General features: G+C 44.5%; 1 protein-coding gene across 1 annotated transcript in view; it reads left to right on the forward strand.

Annotated features, from left to right (window-relative positions):
• The first annotated feature begins 1,145 nt into the window (after window positions 1-1,145).
• Window positions 1,146-16,355, forward strand: part of TSC1 (TSC complex subunit 1) — a 48,119-nt gene continuing 32,909 nt past the window's right edge. Inside the window, exons 1-2 of the mRNA XM_068965764.1 lie at window positions 1,146-1,177; window positions 9,801-9,863. The gene's annotated coding sequence lies outside the window, so the exon portion shown is untranslated. The remainder of the gene's footprint in view (window positions 1,178-9,800; window positions 9,864-16,355) is intronic.

Below are 16,355 nucleotides of genomic sequence, written 5' to 3' on the forward strand. Positions count from 1 at the left end.
TTAAGCCATATGCTGCCTTGCCTTGTGACCCAAACAGTTCCCATGACAAAACTTGTTATTTCCTTAACTCAACCAGCGTTATCTCCAGGTGCTAGCTTCTTTTAGTTCTTTCCTTCCCAACTGCCTCTCCCACTTCCATTTCATAAAACCCATCTTTCCTTTAAGGCCTAGCTTGATGTGCACCCCTTCAGAAAGCCTTTCAGCTACCTCAGACTGCAGCCTCTCTCACCCTGCTCCGGATTAGTCACAGCGCTCACCACAACCTGCCTTCGAGGACCATCATCTTGTGAGCATTTACCCTGCGTGGGTCACGGTGCTTAAACACCCTCCATACTTTATGTCCCTGAATCCTCACTCCACTCGTGTTATCACGCCCATTTCACAGAGGAAGAAACTGAGGCTCAAAGGACTTCAAAACTTGTCCAGGTTTACACAGCTAGGAAGGGGGGCAGGGCAAGGATTGAATGAAGGGGTTGGGCTTTAAAAGCGGCCAGCTCTGACGATGGTGGTTTTCCACAGATGTCGTGACCGGGTGTCTGAAACGCTAGCAATCTGAGGGGCAGAAGTCAGTGTGATTCTCCACAAGCCCTTCGCCCACGGGGGTCCCATTGGCTCCTTGGGAAACAAGATGGAAGCTCTGCGGTCAGGCACAGGGAGACCCTCACTTGGGGAGTATCCGGGTGTGCGAGCCTCGGGAATGCAGGAGGCGCCCCAACCACACCCAGCGCGGCCAACTTGTTTACGCCTCTTGCACAGCCCCTCCCGCCCGGCCCGGGTCACGTGACCGCCTCCCCGCCCCTCGCTCTCTCGCGTGGCTCCTCCCCGCCGCGCCGGCTCTTCTTTCTGCCTCCTTCGGAGTCACAAGATCTCTCAGCAGCTCCCTTTCGGAATCCTTCCGCCCGTCCCCGCCTCCCCACCCCCCGTAACCCCCCTACCTTACAACTCCTCTTGGCTTTTTCTCGACCGGTTAGCACAACCAGTAATGAGCAGAACGGCCCCTTCGTTCCAAAGGGGCAGTCGGCCACGGTCAACGGTCCTCGGGTTCGAGGGCGAAGCGAGGTGCGGCAGGGGATTCTTTTTCGTGGCGGAGGCTGCAGCGGCAGTGGTCATTTCACGACGGGGGGGAGGTGCTGTACGTCCAAGATGGCGGCGCCCTGTAGGCTGGAGGAACTGTGAGGTAAACAGCTGAGGGGGAGGAGACGGTGGGTGAGTACGGGGGTGTCGCCCCTTCCTTTTCGCGGGGGTCTTCTCGGGGCGGGCCCGGCACCATGACCCCAGTCTGGGAAGCCCTGTGGGGCTGGGGCAAGGGGCTCACTTGCCGGGGAAGGGACCCCGGGAAGGGGGGGTTTGGAGAGCTTTCCCCTCCCTCTTATTACTCGCTATCTCCGACGGGGCCTGACGGGTTTCTGGGGGAAGAGAGGCGGCCCCGGCCGGCCCTTGGCCCCTCCTCGGCGGCGGAGGGGACCGCTGCACCCCCCCCGGGCCGCGGTGTCGAGGGCAGGGGGTGAGGTGGGCCGCTTAGCCAGCCCCTTGCTTGGTGGGGTGACAGGTTCCCGCGGGGTGCGGAGAGCCGAGGAGAGACCCTCCGCGGGAGAGGCAGGTCTGGATTGTGGGGGCTGGTGCCAGGGCTTGATGAGAAGGGTCAGGGGGTGGGGGCGGGGGCGGGGAATGAACGGAGTCTGCCTGTGGGCATCGGGGACCTGCCCGGACTCGGTGTCTCCGCTGAAATTTGCAGGAGCGTGTGTGCCTCGCTCCAGGTGTGCTTCTAGGTGTTTAATTGATGGTGAAAGACAGTTACCTTCCAGCCGGCAGAGGTGATTCTTAAGAGACAGCTATTTGCAGAGCCACTCCTAGACGCTCATTCATTCATTTGAGGAACTTGAGGATGAAGAACCGGCAGTCAGAGAGCCCTTCGAGAATTAAAGCTGTTTCTTTGTGTTTCCTAGTACAGAGTTTTGGTTCTGGCGTTCTGGGTTTGGCGGGGTGGGGGTGGGGGCTTTGAAGGGGGCGCGGTCCTCCTGACACCAGCAGCTTGTTGACGGAGCGCGCACTGTGGAAGGGCTCCGCAGTCGTCACCTCCTTTAGCCCTCGCGACAAAGGGGAGAGGCAGCCACCAGGAATCCCTCCCATTTCTCAGATGAAGAAACTGAGGTCCAGAGAGATTAGGGTACCGTGCCCCAAGGTCACACCTCTAGGATTCTGTGAGCCGGGATTGGAACTGGAGTCTTGATTCCAAGACTGTGCTCCTGTCTTTGTACTTAACATGATTCTCGTTTATCTGTTAATAGATCAGATCTGACTTGTCATTCTTTCTGATCAGGTGATTAATCAGTTGGCCAGGGTTTGTGCATAAGTGCCTGTGTGTGTGTGCTTAATTTTCAAGAGGGGCCCACTTGCTCACATACTTTAGCTTTTGTTTGGGATGGCAGTGTTGTGACTCTAAACACGGTAGTCTAAATTAGGCTGGAAAGTATTTGATGTTTTCATAAAACCAGTGCGTTTACTGCAGAAAGAAGCCATGCTAAAATCCTTGCCGGATTTTTTATAGAAAGCGTAGAAATAGCACTTCACTTGACGCAGCCTAAGCTGGTAAAAGTACTAAAATAGAATAATATTCTTCTGAGATACTTGGATTTATAATTTGGGGATCAACTTGGAATCATCTGAATTTGCACTTGTTGACAAAACGGGGCTGTAAATTTCGAGAAGCGTTATAAAACCCAACCTTGTGGGAGCCCTTGATTTACTGAGCAACCACCTGTGATGCTTAAGTTGAACATTCCCGAGTAAACCTGGAATATGCAAATGTGGAAACTGATTTAAGGTCGTATGGGGAAATGCAAACTTTAACGGTCGTGCATCAAGCAAATGAGGCGCCTCAGAAACAGTGAAACATCCTTTGCTATGGCCCTGGGGAGCTGCAGAATCTTCCTCTAACCACCGGGTGTAAACTTAAGGGGTGTCTATAGAAGATGTAAATGGGAAATATCCTCTTGCTAAAGTTAATATCTTAGGCCAAACACTCTTACATCAGGTGCATGAAAGGGCGAATGATGTAAGCTTTCTCTGCTTCATGCATTTCCTGGTGTCATAGACTTTGGTTTGTTCCTAAATTCCTAGTTAGACAGATTCCTAGGCAGCTACCCGCATTCTTACATGTTTTCCATTGAATTGGAGTGTCTCAAATCCTGTGACTCAGTTGTACTCTGCCTGATTGGATTCTTAAGAGGGAAGACATCCCAGTCTGCGGGTGTAACATGATGCCTTCTGTTCTCATTTGTGAAGTGAAACTAAACAGTCTTGACGAGGACAGATCAAATATATTCCTGTCTGTAGAATAATGAAATTGCTGGAAATGAGAAATCTCTGAACAGTAGTGTCTGTCAGACCTTCATGCACAGGTAGTTTGCATATGTCGCTGAGGACACCCTGGATATATATTTTGGAAGAAGTTATAGGTGATTCTGATGGCACCAGAGGTTGAGGACCAGTGGCTGAAGTTATCAGTTTGGCTATTTTTCTTTTAATTTATAATTCACTGCAGAGGCATCTCTTAAAATAGCTCCTAACCTCTGGTGTATATAGTGGTGGGTGAGTTTGGGGCTCTGAGGTACAGCTGACTTGATCTTACAGGTGTCTTCTTTTAAAGTTTGGTAAGGTGCAGGCACCATTCTTTTCTGGGTTCTAGGGCCTTGGTAGACTAAAATTAACGTTTCCTGGAATTAATTAGATATTCTTGACTGTAGATGAGCCACATACAGCAATACATCAACCATTTCAAGCTTTTCTAAAAGTCACATAGATTTCAAGTCCTTTGGGGGTCAGGTTAAACATTCTGTGTTGATCGAATCAGGTGTTAAATGGCTTTATAATAACTAAGCAAACCAGCGACTTTTAGCTTGACCTGTTGAGTTTTTATCCTTTCCTATCACATTTTAGAAAAATATATTCCTTGTAAGTGCCTCATATTATAAATCTCTCTTTGAGAGATTAGTTTTATTGGTATTGGTTTTATCAATTAAGTAGCTGCAAGCATGAAAGAAAAGTGTACTCAATAGCATTTAAACCTCTACCTTTAGCTTTTTGCTTTAAAAATAAATATTTATAATTGGCATATACTTAAACACTAAATTTTTTCCTCTCAGTGTTTCGTATAGTTTGTATATGAAAAAAAAAACCAAAACTTTTTTTCCATTGGTCTGAAAAAGATTTCAGCCCATTTAAATTGGTCTAAAATTACCATCAACAATTTTAGATTTTTCCTTTTCTGCTTTGCTTTTTTAAAAAAATTATTTTTTATTGAAGGATAATTGCTTTACAGAATTTTGTTGTTTTCTGTCAAACTTCAACATGAATCAGCCATAGGCATACATATATCTGCTTTGCTTTTTAAGCCTGTAGTTCCTAAACATTAGTAATTTGATGTCTAGTGTCTATTTTTGGGAGGGGGGAGAATAAAAAAAAAAACCAAAAATGTTCGTGTATATAAAACATGTATAATCCCAGGACCTTGCTTATTTCTTCTTACTTCTCTTGTGTAGTACTAACTTTTTTTCTGTACAGGGAAGTAGCAAAAGATAATAACACTTTTAAAGGTTGAATGAATTCAGGCTATCATCTAATGAGTAAAGTGCCTTAAAAACCTGGTTTTGATACAAAACAAGACATGGTAGTTACTGGCCTAGAATTCATAGGTCACCTTCTAAAGGGAAGATGATGGCAGTAGAGCCCATGAAGTATCTGAGTGACAAGGGATAATTTTACTCTCCTGTTGGTGATGGAGGGCACACTGGGCCGCGGTGAGAAAGAACAGATGTCGTGACCTTACTGTCTGCAGTGGTTAAGACCTGTGCTGCTCTGAGTACAGAGCACACAAGCACAGCGAGAAACATGAAATGTATCCATTTTAAACTACAGAATGACTTCAGTGTTTCAAATATGTTAGTAAATGTTGACTTCTAAGCCTTATGTACCTAGCAGTACATTTTGTGTAGTAGTAATATTGTTATAATAAAGTTTTTATTTATTGGCACAATGCCAAACAGTGTGCTAAAGTTTTTGACATTTGTGATCCTGTTAACTCTTCTCGAAACCTTTCAGGGACATGAGAGGGAGATGAGAAATGGGAGGTTTCAGTAACTTATTCAGTGAGTTGAGCTAGGATTTGAACCCTGTTGGTTGACTCCAGAACCCACACATTTAATCTTTCACTTGATAAATGGTCTGAACTGCTGAGCTCATAAACTAGTTGAAAGGTCAGTGGTTCTTAAGATTTTGGGGGCCTCAGTTCCCCTCTGAGAGTTTGTGGGAAGCTGTGGACCAAATACCCTTTTCTGTCCCATCAGCTCCAACAAAATTCACACAGATAAGAAAGTTTGAATAGGAACTTACAGACCCAGCCTGAAGGCTGGTTGATCATTCCAAATAGTTTACTGCTCTTAAAAATGGACTCGGGCTTTCAGAAACAAAAGCAACCCACAGATAGGAAAGGCCTAAGTCTTTTAAAGATGGACTATGTACTGCTTGTACTATAAATTATTTTGTTAAAACTTTTATATTGAAAGGTTCTTTACAGTTCACTGGGAAATCAACCTTAGGTGTCACATTAAAAGAAGTTATAAGTGGAGAACTCAGGTGTGTAACTTGCTAAATTCTTGTCAGGCTTAGGATTCAGTCCCTGTGTACCTTTATCACCTGGCAGAATTCCGTTGGGCTTTTTCCCAAGGTTTATCCACTATCTTTTTTTTCCTTTTGAACCTCAAAAGTGTGTGTGTATATATATATATATATTTAATATTTCTTGCCTTCCCCCTCCTTCCTAGACTAGTGGTTCAGAATCACCTGGAAGACCCCACTTCCAGATTCAGAAGTCTCAGACCAGGCTTAAAGCGCTAAGTGATGGGTGTTGCTGGTGTGAGGACCACCTTTGAGACCCACAGGTGTTAGTCCTAGACTATCAAAGCTTGTGCCTTTATTTCCTAGGAGTTTTCTATTTTAGTCCTTGAACTTGAAACCTAAAGAAAACTTACAGTTTGCTCAGATTTATTTTAAGAGAAGCTGTGTATTTTGAAACATGACACTTGGTTTATTTTCTTGGTAAATAATTTTGTTCATGCTAATAGAAAGTTAAAACATAAGAAACATAGTTTATAGATGAGGTGGTGGTTGCTGTTGTTTTAGTCACTGACTCAAGACCGACTGTTTGGAACCCCATGGACTGTAGCCTGCCGGGCTCCTTCTGTCCATGGGATTCTCCAGGCAAGAATACTGGAGTGGGTTGCCATTTCCTTCTCCAGGGGATCTTCCTGACTCAGGAATTGAACCTGCTTCTCCTACATTGTAGGCAGATTCTTTACCCCTGAGCCACCAGGGAAGTGCCTTATATTATAGAAAACGTACACCTAACCAAAATCAGTGTCTCTCCCTGCAGACAAGATGCTAGAGGATCCACCTATGAAATAGGTTATACGCTCCAGCAGATTGTCCTTTCGGGTCCCTGATGGCTAACATTCTGAATGGAGAACCTGGAGCTCCTCCTCTGTTTATACAACCTTGAGAGGGTCCACACTGCTGAGACCATTTAAATCACACATGACTATACATGTTGCCAGGTTTTGCTCTCAGCTGTTTCACTTTCACACACTTGAGTGATATTTCCTTCTCTGCAGAAGTAGGAAGAGGAATTGGAGCTCATATCTTACCTTTTTTAGATGCATTTGTGCTGAAGACAACTTTATTCACTTGGTAGAATATTCCTGTAAGAAATCACCTGAGCGGTACGGAGCCAGAGCCAGGCCTGACTGTGTAAAGTATATTATTGCCATTTTATTACTGTCTGTTATCAGTGTAATGTTGCTCTTCTCTTTGTGCTGTGCTTGATAATGACATAGTCCATCTCTGCCTCAGCCTGTGTCTGAATTGTCTTTGAACTTTCTTAGATAAAAACCTCAGTATAGAAAACGTTACAGTGAAAAGACGACTGCCTACCTTTATTATACCTGTAGTTGTTTTTACATCATAGACAAGTTGTACAAGATTATCTTAGGCGATGTGATACATAGTTACATATTTTATGTGGGGTTTGTGGTTCTGAAGAGTCCCAGGGGTGAGAAGGCCACACACAACACTTGATTTTCCAAAAGTCCGAATATTCAGCTGATATTTTCAGATAAAATGCTTTCTGAAGGCATTTGGGTGCCTGCCACGAGTGTTTCATGAAGGTGCACACAGCTCTTAGCGCTCTCAGCTTGTAATGCAGATATGCTGGGGCAGAGATGCATGCAACAGTCACCCTGCTGGTGACACCTCCACATGACTGGGCTAGCTGGAGTCCGTGTGTGGCCCCGTGTATAGAGGCCATCCCTCTGGAAACACCTAAAGAATGAAATGAAGGTGAAATGTGAAAACAAATTGGCCTGTGCTCCTTCTGCTTAATCTCAAAACACTGAAGCACAGAGCTCTCATCTTCCTGGAACCCACCCTTTATTTTTATTCAGAGAGACTTCTTAATTGCCCTTGTAGAAGGGCAATCACCGTGTTGCTTCCAGGTGAGAATACCACTTTGGGGTCAGACATCAAAGAGGAAGGGTCTAGGTCTGAGGGCATGTTTCCTTTTTAATTTGGCTTCTGAAGGTAAGAACATTGCATTCACCCTGTACGCCCTGACAGGTGTTTCCATCCGAACCCCTCAGGGGGACACATTTTTGAGGAGGGTCTTCTCCATTCCTCACTTCTAAGCAGGAAGTTCACAGGTCACATGATTTTCCCTAGTAGTACCTCCATGGGGCAGGATTTAAATATAAGTGAACAAGTAAACACTTCAAATATAAATAATGGCAGGTAGCCCTTGACTCGCCAACACTTATTACCATTACCATCTTTTAGCATGGTGGTAAAGACGTTAAGTGTTATTGTCGAGCATTGGACAAAAACCGTTCTGACTTTCTATGCCAATTTCTTTATCTGTGACGGTGATCCTGGCTGGACAGGCTACGAGAGCGCATCTGGTATTACATCCTAATTTTACCCTTGCCTTAGAGGTTCCTTTTCAGGTAAAGCATCCAACTGCGATTAATTGCAAGAGGAGTCTGCATGACTCACTGGACTCACAGCTGATTCTAACATTCTCAAGATTAGAGGCTCCACGGTTTTACCTGCAGCCCTTCTGGTGGAGTGACTGGCTGGGCAAGCATTCCCTGTCTGAATGGTTTGCTTGGCCTCCTCGGAAAGCCAGCCTCTGCCCAGCTCTGCACACACACTTGGAGTATGCTGCTGAGGACTGCTGGTATTAAATGCCTAGAATGTGTTCCACAAGAAAAGATAATTACCCCATCATCTGAGCATGAAGTTTTAACTGTGAGAGAGCTGCCCGACACACTAGTTCAGCTTTGGCCAGGATCATATATTGAAGGGCTTGCTTCTAGGCTCTTCCATGTTGACTGTAACTAGGCCTATGTTGTATATGAGGTTCAGCTGCCATGTCTACGTCCCATCCTGGAATGGCTACCAAAGAAGCTGGTGAACTTTTTGTTGACCCACACAGAGTATATTTGCCTATTGGGTACTGGACGCTAAATAGGCCCTGGGTGTCTACCAGTGGACCCAACAGGTGGTCCCAGTCCCCATGGAGCTCACAGTCTAATCAGGCTGCACCTAAATGTAGTTTGAAGGATCCACATTTTAAAAAGCAAACTGGAATGTATATATATTCATGTTAAACATGGATATTTAATATAATTTAGAAAGGGGAGCAGGAGAAGAAAACAGAAAAATGCTAGCTGTTCTCAAATATGTTTGTCATGCAGAGGGATTAGGTTAAGGTGGTGCTGTTTTGAAGGCCGAGTTCAGCTTTGTACATTTATTTAAGAAATGTTCTGACTCCTAGTCATTCTGTCAACAAGTCCCAGACTCTGTGGCAGCTGCAGGAGATACAGCGCTGAAGAAGCCCCGTCTTTCCTTGCTGGACTCCTGTGCTGTTGATGGGGACACGCTCAGTAACTCATTGCACTTATTTAATTGGGTCGTGGTCAGTGACACCGAGAAACACAGGCTACAGGGAGCACATGCTGGGCCTCGCCTGGGCTGGGCGTGAGTGGAGGAAAGTGAAGGCTTCTCTGAGGAAGTGCCTGTTCAAGCAGGGAATTTGAGGGTGAAGACTGAGCTCGGGAGCGGGCAGAGGTCGGGTCTCGGGGGCACAGGGACAGCTCGTACCTGGTCCTGAAGTGGGGAGCACATAGGTCAGCTAAGGGAAGGTGAGACTAGTGGGGCAGGGACGGGGGGCTTATGGGGGACCAGGATGTGCTTCATGACTGGCGCTGTTCTTACTCGTGGGGCACATCGGGTAGTTACTCTGCCCCACGCAGCCTTAGGAGGCAGGCGCCGCGGCTCTTCTCTCCGTACAGATGACAGGATTTAAGGTTAGACGTTAGAGACGTGCAGTCACCCAACCAGAGTTGCATGGCTGCTCAGTGGCGGGGCCTGGGTTTTTCTACTCCGAGCTCTAATTCTAGAGCCTGTCCTGCCCACGCATTTACTGCCCACTCATTTATGGCTCTAATAAAGACAGTTAGCAAAAGGCAGACTTTACAAGTTCAGCGCAGTAGAAAGAATTTTCCCGAGCCAGCTGTTCGGAAATGTAGATGGGGAGAGGCCCGTGCACCATTCCAGTGGAAACCAGATGGCCACCTGTCAGGGATGGGGTGGAGCAGGAAGCCAGTGAACCCCAACACCCCTCTGATGGCGTCTGGGATCTCACTGCAGTGTGAGATGGTGATTTACAGATATGTGTTTTTTCTCTCCAGTGACCATGAAAGACACCAGGTTGACAGCACAGAAAACTAAAGTACCAATTGTCCCCAGAACAGGTAAGGTGTAAACTCAGTGCAGCGGCCGTGGGGACGGGAGGGGAGAATCATTTATCTTGTCTGTGGTTGCACTGGTGCAAAGAGGTTTCTTTGCATTCAGGATGTAACGTTGATGATTTTAGCTATTTGCCAGTAACTGGACCTTCTGTGCCGTGAAGTAATTAGTCAAATTATCGGTAATTTATTAACGGCTTATTCAGTGCCAGGCATGGTGTTAAGTGCATCCTATGGTTATTTGTTTTCCTCTTCACAGCCATACTTTTGGTATGTCTTCATTTTGCAGATAAGGAATTGGGCTCTGAAATGTTATGTAATTTTCCTAAGGTTGTATAGCTGGAGTACTTGCTTTACCTGCAACTCAAATCAGTTCTGTCTAACAGCAAAAGTTGGTTTTAACTACTAAATAAAATTGAATCCTGAGTGTTTTGAGCAAGCCATTTAACTAGCACAGAGGTTCTCAACCTTGGCTGTGCCTTAAAAACCCACATGGGTCTGTAAAAACAAACCAGATGTCCTGTCTGGACCCTGCCCCTTAACCTGCTCTGGAGTGAGGCCTGGGCTTCAGGATTTCATAGCCTCTCCAGGTTATTCTAGTGTACGAACTAGGCTGAGGACCCCTGAGCTAATGAGTTAGCATTTACATCTTAACATGGCTTTATCTACTACTTGTCTTAATCAGTTTTCTGGGGATGAGATGTATGCTACTGTGCTTTTTAAGAGCTGGAGGATTCCTAGAGTCCTAGAATATATCCTTCCTAAATACAGGGATCTAGCATGTCTGTGGCTAGGAGTGTGGCCTGAGTGGTCCCTGAGCAGGATGTTGAGTTTGGAGGCAGGAGTGCGCAGTGCAGCAGCTTTCTGTCTGCAGGAAGGGCATAAGGAAGATGGGAAGGCGTTCTGTCCGCCGTCTTTGTGCACTGATGGGACTCGGCTGGTGCCTCCCTGGTTGCCCTTTGCTGTATTGTCACTGTCTGCCTCATCTTGCCTCATAAGAGTTACGAAATAAGGTGAGGATTTTTGCCTTAAAGCTTGCTGTCTGTTCACAAACAGGGTCTTAATACAGATTGTAGACTCACAAGAAGGTGGAAGAAGCATTGCTCCCTCACGAGTACGGAAGACTTCCTTGAGTTTGACTTCTCATTAAAAAAAAATTTTTTTTTTAAATTTTTATTTATTTATTTATTTTTGGCTGTACTGAGTCTTCATTGCTAGACAGGCTTTCTCTAGTTGTGGTGAGTGAGGACGTCTCATTGTGGCGGCTTCTCTTGTTGGGGAGCATAGACTCTAGAGGGCATGGGCTTAGTAGTTGTGGCTCATGGGTTCAGTTGCCCTGCGGCATGTGGAATCTTCTAGACCATGGGTCAAACCTGGGTCCCCTGCACTGGCAGGTGGATTCTTAACCTTGGGCTGGTGGTCCAAGCAAGTCTCATTTTCAAGTGTTTTATGGGTACGTCACCCTGTCCGTTGTTGGTTGGCCACTGAATATGTGTTTGAACCCAGTGTCAGATGGTCCTGTTCATATCCTCGAGGCCCAAGCTGAATGTCACACATCAGAAATCTCAGATTGTATTAAATATTTTTCAGTATTGCACTTGTTTTATATTACAGTAGTCATATTGTTAAAATTTGAAATTTTAACGTAGGAAAAGTACTTGGTCAGCACCGTCAGCTGCTGGACTGCCCCCGTGTTAGCAGGTGTGTGATACTAGAAAAATGTTTCCCTTCAGCTGCCACTTTTAGCCCCATCACTAACCTTTGTGGACAAAGCAGAATGGAATTCAGGAGAGTTTCTGGTAAATTATGTTTTAGAAGGAACCTGTACCTGGGATTCATAGCTTGGTCAAGCCTCAAGGATCCTTCATCTTAAAGCCACCTTAACAGTTATTGACAACCTACGTCAGTCATCTTGAAAAGCTTTTTGTTTAAATTTTTAGCCCCCACAGACACAAAATACAAGACAAAAACTACAAGAAATTGTCTATAACGGTTTTATAATATCTGTTTTGAAATTTTTGATTAGTGAGTATAAAATGTGTTTGAGTATTTCATTTTTTTCTTAACATTGTTTTTTTCATATTCTTTATGTTTGACTTGAAGATGATTTATCGTGGATATTGTTGACTGTGGTTTGGTTTTTTTTTTATGTTTTAAAATTTAGATAACAAGCTGGCATTTTATTTTTAATTCACCTTCACAAGACATGTGGTGTTCCCAATTCTGACTTTTTCTTGAAAGACTACAAATTAGGATTACAAATTAAATGAAGTTATTAAATGATTATTTTTATAATAAATGTAAAACAATTATGTAAAGGTTAGAATTAAAATATACTTTAATTTCTTTTGTGTAGCCAAGTATTGTTAAAAGTTTTATAGACATTTGGCTCAAAGAATAATTAATGTTATTTGTAAAGCTATCTAGTGAACCTACCTTCTTGATACTCATTAATACATTTAACTGTTTGAAAGTCCTTAATTGTTTTCGGACATAAAAATCACATTAACCGAGGCTTTTATTTTTAATAATAATAAATGAATAAATATCGTATTGATGGAATTTCAACTTATAAAACACAAAGCCTAGATGTTGCATCTAGAATGTTTTCTCTTTGTTCCGATATTAACAGTAATCCTAAATGCATGCCTGTCCACATTACAGACATTGTGTGGATTACATATGATGGTAACATTAACATATCCTTGCTGGTCACATGTACACAGTCCCAGAAATGCTGCTAAATGCTGCTAAAGTGGCCGATGGACCGTTCAACTTTCAGTCCTACAGACCAAGGCCACAGCCAGATTTGGGCCAAAAATAGAAACTAAAACCGAACTTCGGTAAATCCTGTTTTCCATGCTTGTTGAGACCATGCTGAGTGTTCTGTTCGGTCAAATCTGGCTACCAGTGTAGAGGTTAAGTTCGGTTTATTCGGAAGTAGTGGCGTGGAAGCCCGGTGTTGCTTTAGATTAGGCGGTCGGGGAGGCCTCTCCAAGATGGTGACATTTTGAGCAGAGACTTGAAACCAATAGCAACACGAGGATCTGGGAGAAAAGCCCCCCAAGGACAGAGGCAACAGCAAGTGCAGCGGCCTGCGCAGGGCGCTGTGTCCCTGAGCCTTCGGAACCCGAGACGAGAGCAGGACGGCAGGGTGCGGCGAAGCAGGCCGCCCCGCCAGGTGCGCCTGGCAGCCACAGCAGAGCCGACTCTTGTGAGCTCCGTGGGGAGCCGCTGGATGATTTCACATGGGAGCAGTGGGGTCTGATTTCCCTGTTTCAGAGTGCCTTGGTGGTGGTGTAGGGGAGAGGAGTGTTGGAGACTGCTGGACCCTCGTTCTTTCAAGGGGACACGATGGGGGCTTGGACTGGGATGAAACGGAAGGGGTAGTCGGTGGGCTTGCTGGAGGATTAGATGTGAGCATTAGAGTGGCGGAAGAGTCAAGGATGTCACCTAGGTGTCGGCTGTACACTGATGGTTGTGCCTATTACTGAGGTCCAGGAGACTGGCAGAGGGACAGGTTTTGGGGTAGGGAGTGGGTGTTGAAAGTCATGACTCCCTAATATAAACAGCATCATTGATGGCACTGTACTGTGCCGTGTGGCCCCCAATGGTAGTCTTAAACTAAACAAAATGTTGCTCTGGTGGGTAGGATACAGAACTGTATGAACTCGGATACTGAACTCTCGGCTTTTCCCATCTCCTGTTTGCTATGCTTAGTTACTTCCAAAATGGAAGCAAGACTTTCACGGCGAAAGCTGATGCCTGATGAGCTGTGGTGCTAACCTCTCAGTGACTTTTCCCTTGTCTCCTCTAGGCTGTAAAGTGTGTTTAACATGTGCAACTCACCCACTCCCACCACATCCAGCTGGAGCTGGTCCCTTCCCTCCCTTGTGTACTCACTGAACCTTGTCCATTTCCTGCTCATATATGTCTAGTTCTTCATGGCACACGCCAAGTCTTTCTTCCCTACTTAGCACCCTGCACTTAACCAAGTATTTGAATAAGTTTAAAAAAGAGAGAGATTCCGGTCTTGGAACTAATTCCAAAGGCTTATGATTGAACTCCCGAGAGGGCTTTTTAGAATGTCAAAAATCCTTGAACTTGAGGCACTTAAATGAAAAATCCCACAAAAAACCCATGATTTATATTTTTCCTGGGGAAAGAAAAATATGATTGAAAGGTAGAATTTTAGAACTGAGGAGACAAGCAACAAAAGGTGGTTGCCAAAAAAATGTACAAGTATATTTTAGACTAAAACATTATTTTTGCTTTCTGTAAAGCACTTGAAAAGAGTAGCCTCCAGAAACCAGAGTTTATACCTAAATTACAGCCTGAAAAAAAGTGAGGTGGTCCGTGTCGGTCAGCCCTGAGTACCGCCAAGTTGACTGGATGGGCGCCATCTTTGTCTAGTTGCTCTGCTCCGGGCAGCCTGCATTTGCAGGAGCAGCTCCGACACGACTGTCTTCTGAGCGCACGGAAGACAGACTCAGGAGCCTCACTAGCCTGAGACAAGGCAAGTACCCGCTTTACTGGCACAAAACCGAACTTAGGGGCAAAACACCTCTAAGAATCATTTGTGAGTTACCCGAAGTAGAAATGAATGTGAGGATCAGCTAGATGAATGTGCTGTTAAAGTCATTTTGAAAGTGGTGGCCCAAAGATTTTCACCAGTATTCGTAATGGTGATATGTGAGTACCACTCAGTGAGTGAGTGTTTGTGCCAGGCACTGTGCTTAACTGTGTGATATAGGTTATCTCATTTAATCCTTTCGATGAACAATAAACAGGTTGGTATTGTCTTCGCTTGTGAGTTTAATATAATCCAACTTACAATAAGGTGAAATTTGTTTCTATTTTCAGCTTTCACCTTTTACAGTGAAACCTTACTGATTATGGTCTCACATTTCTGAGTCCTTTGAAATGACTTCCTTTATGAATTACCTGTTGGATTTATACTTATGTAAATATAAATTTGTATTATATTTTTATTATACAGCGTGTTTTCTGTATCGAGATTTGCTGTCAAAAATCCATTTATATGTTTTAATTGATCTTTCTGGCTAATGAATTTCCGATTCACCAAAAGAAAAATCACTGAATATCACCAGGTTGTAATTAAACAAGAGCACAGATAATAATAAGTTAATACTCACCAGTTTCAGGGGGTCATTGCTACTTCAAATTTGGCATTCTAGAAGGAGGAGCTTAACTCTTCATTAGCAGTTTTTCCTTTGTGTGGTGTTTCTCAAATGGCGCTTATTTACCCTTAAAAGAATTATTCTGGAGTGCTTATTAAAATGAAGATTCCTGAGTCCACAATTCAGTTCCAAAATGGGCCCAGAAAGTTAGATCTCAGGTGATTTTAATACATACTGAAGCCTGAGAACTGTTCCTTTTTTAAGTATGTATCTTTATTTATGTATTAATATTTAATTGGCCGCACTGGGTCTTAGTTGCAGCATGCAGGATCTTTAGTTGTGGCATGTGGTGTCTGGTTCCCTGACCAGTGATTAAATCTGGGCCCCCTGCACTAGGAGCACAGAGTCTCAGTCACTGGACCGCCAGTTCCAGAACGTTACTCTAACTTACTCAAAGACCAGCAAATACAAATTAAGAGTATATTTTAATGTGGCTGCAAGTGACATATACAGTTGTTGGTCTGAGAGCTGAGCCATCTAAGTTCTGCTTTACTGTGGGACCTTGGCAGAATTGTTGATCCTTTTTGAATATCCATACTCTGATTTGTAAAATAAAGATAATATCTGCCTGCCTCACAGTCACTGTGATGATCACAACCACGAGTTAGTTTAATGTCATGTTTATGGACTTAGGGCTTTGAGTGAAGTACATTTGGGGTCAAATTTCAGTTCTCCCCGGTTTTGCCTCCTGATAGCTTTGTGGAGAAGGCAATGACAACCCACTCCAGTACTCTTGCCTGGAAAATGCCATGGACGGAGGAGCTTGGTAGGCTGCAGTCTATGGGGTCACTAAGAGTTGGATACGACTGAGTGTCTTCACTTTCACTTTTTACTTTCATGCATTGGAGAAGGAAATAGCAACCCACTCCAGTGTTCTTGCCTGGAGAATCCCAGGGACCCGGGGAGCCTGGTGGGCTGCTGTCTATGGGGTCACACAGAGTCGGACACGACTGAAGTGACGCAGCAGCAGCAGCAGCTTTGTGACACTAAGCAAATAGCTTGATCTCTGTTCCTCTCCCTGTAAAACGGGGGATAAAAGAACCAATCATACTGTAGTTATATATGGAGTATATTTGATGATATTTGTGAAGGGTTTGCAGTGTCTGTCTGAGAAATTGTAGCTGTTTTTACAAATACAGGTTTAAAAACCATAGTGGGGAGAAATGAATGGTTTTAAGTGTGTCTAGTGACTCGTGGAGAGTGAGCTGCTTTTTTATATAAAGTGACTGCTCCACTGCTATGAAGGACTGAGTATTTGAAGGTGCAGGTTTTGCCCTGATGCCCCTGTTCATTCATA

Source organism: Capricornis sumatraensis, chromosome 1, assembly GCF_032405125.1.
Source record: "Capricornis sumatraensis isolate serow.1 chromosome 1, serow.2, whole genome shotgun sequence".
In the NCBI taxonomy this organism is placed as follows: Eukaryota; Metazoa; Chordata; class Mammalia; order Artiodactyla; family Bovidae; genus Capricornis; species Capricornis sumatraensis.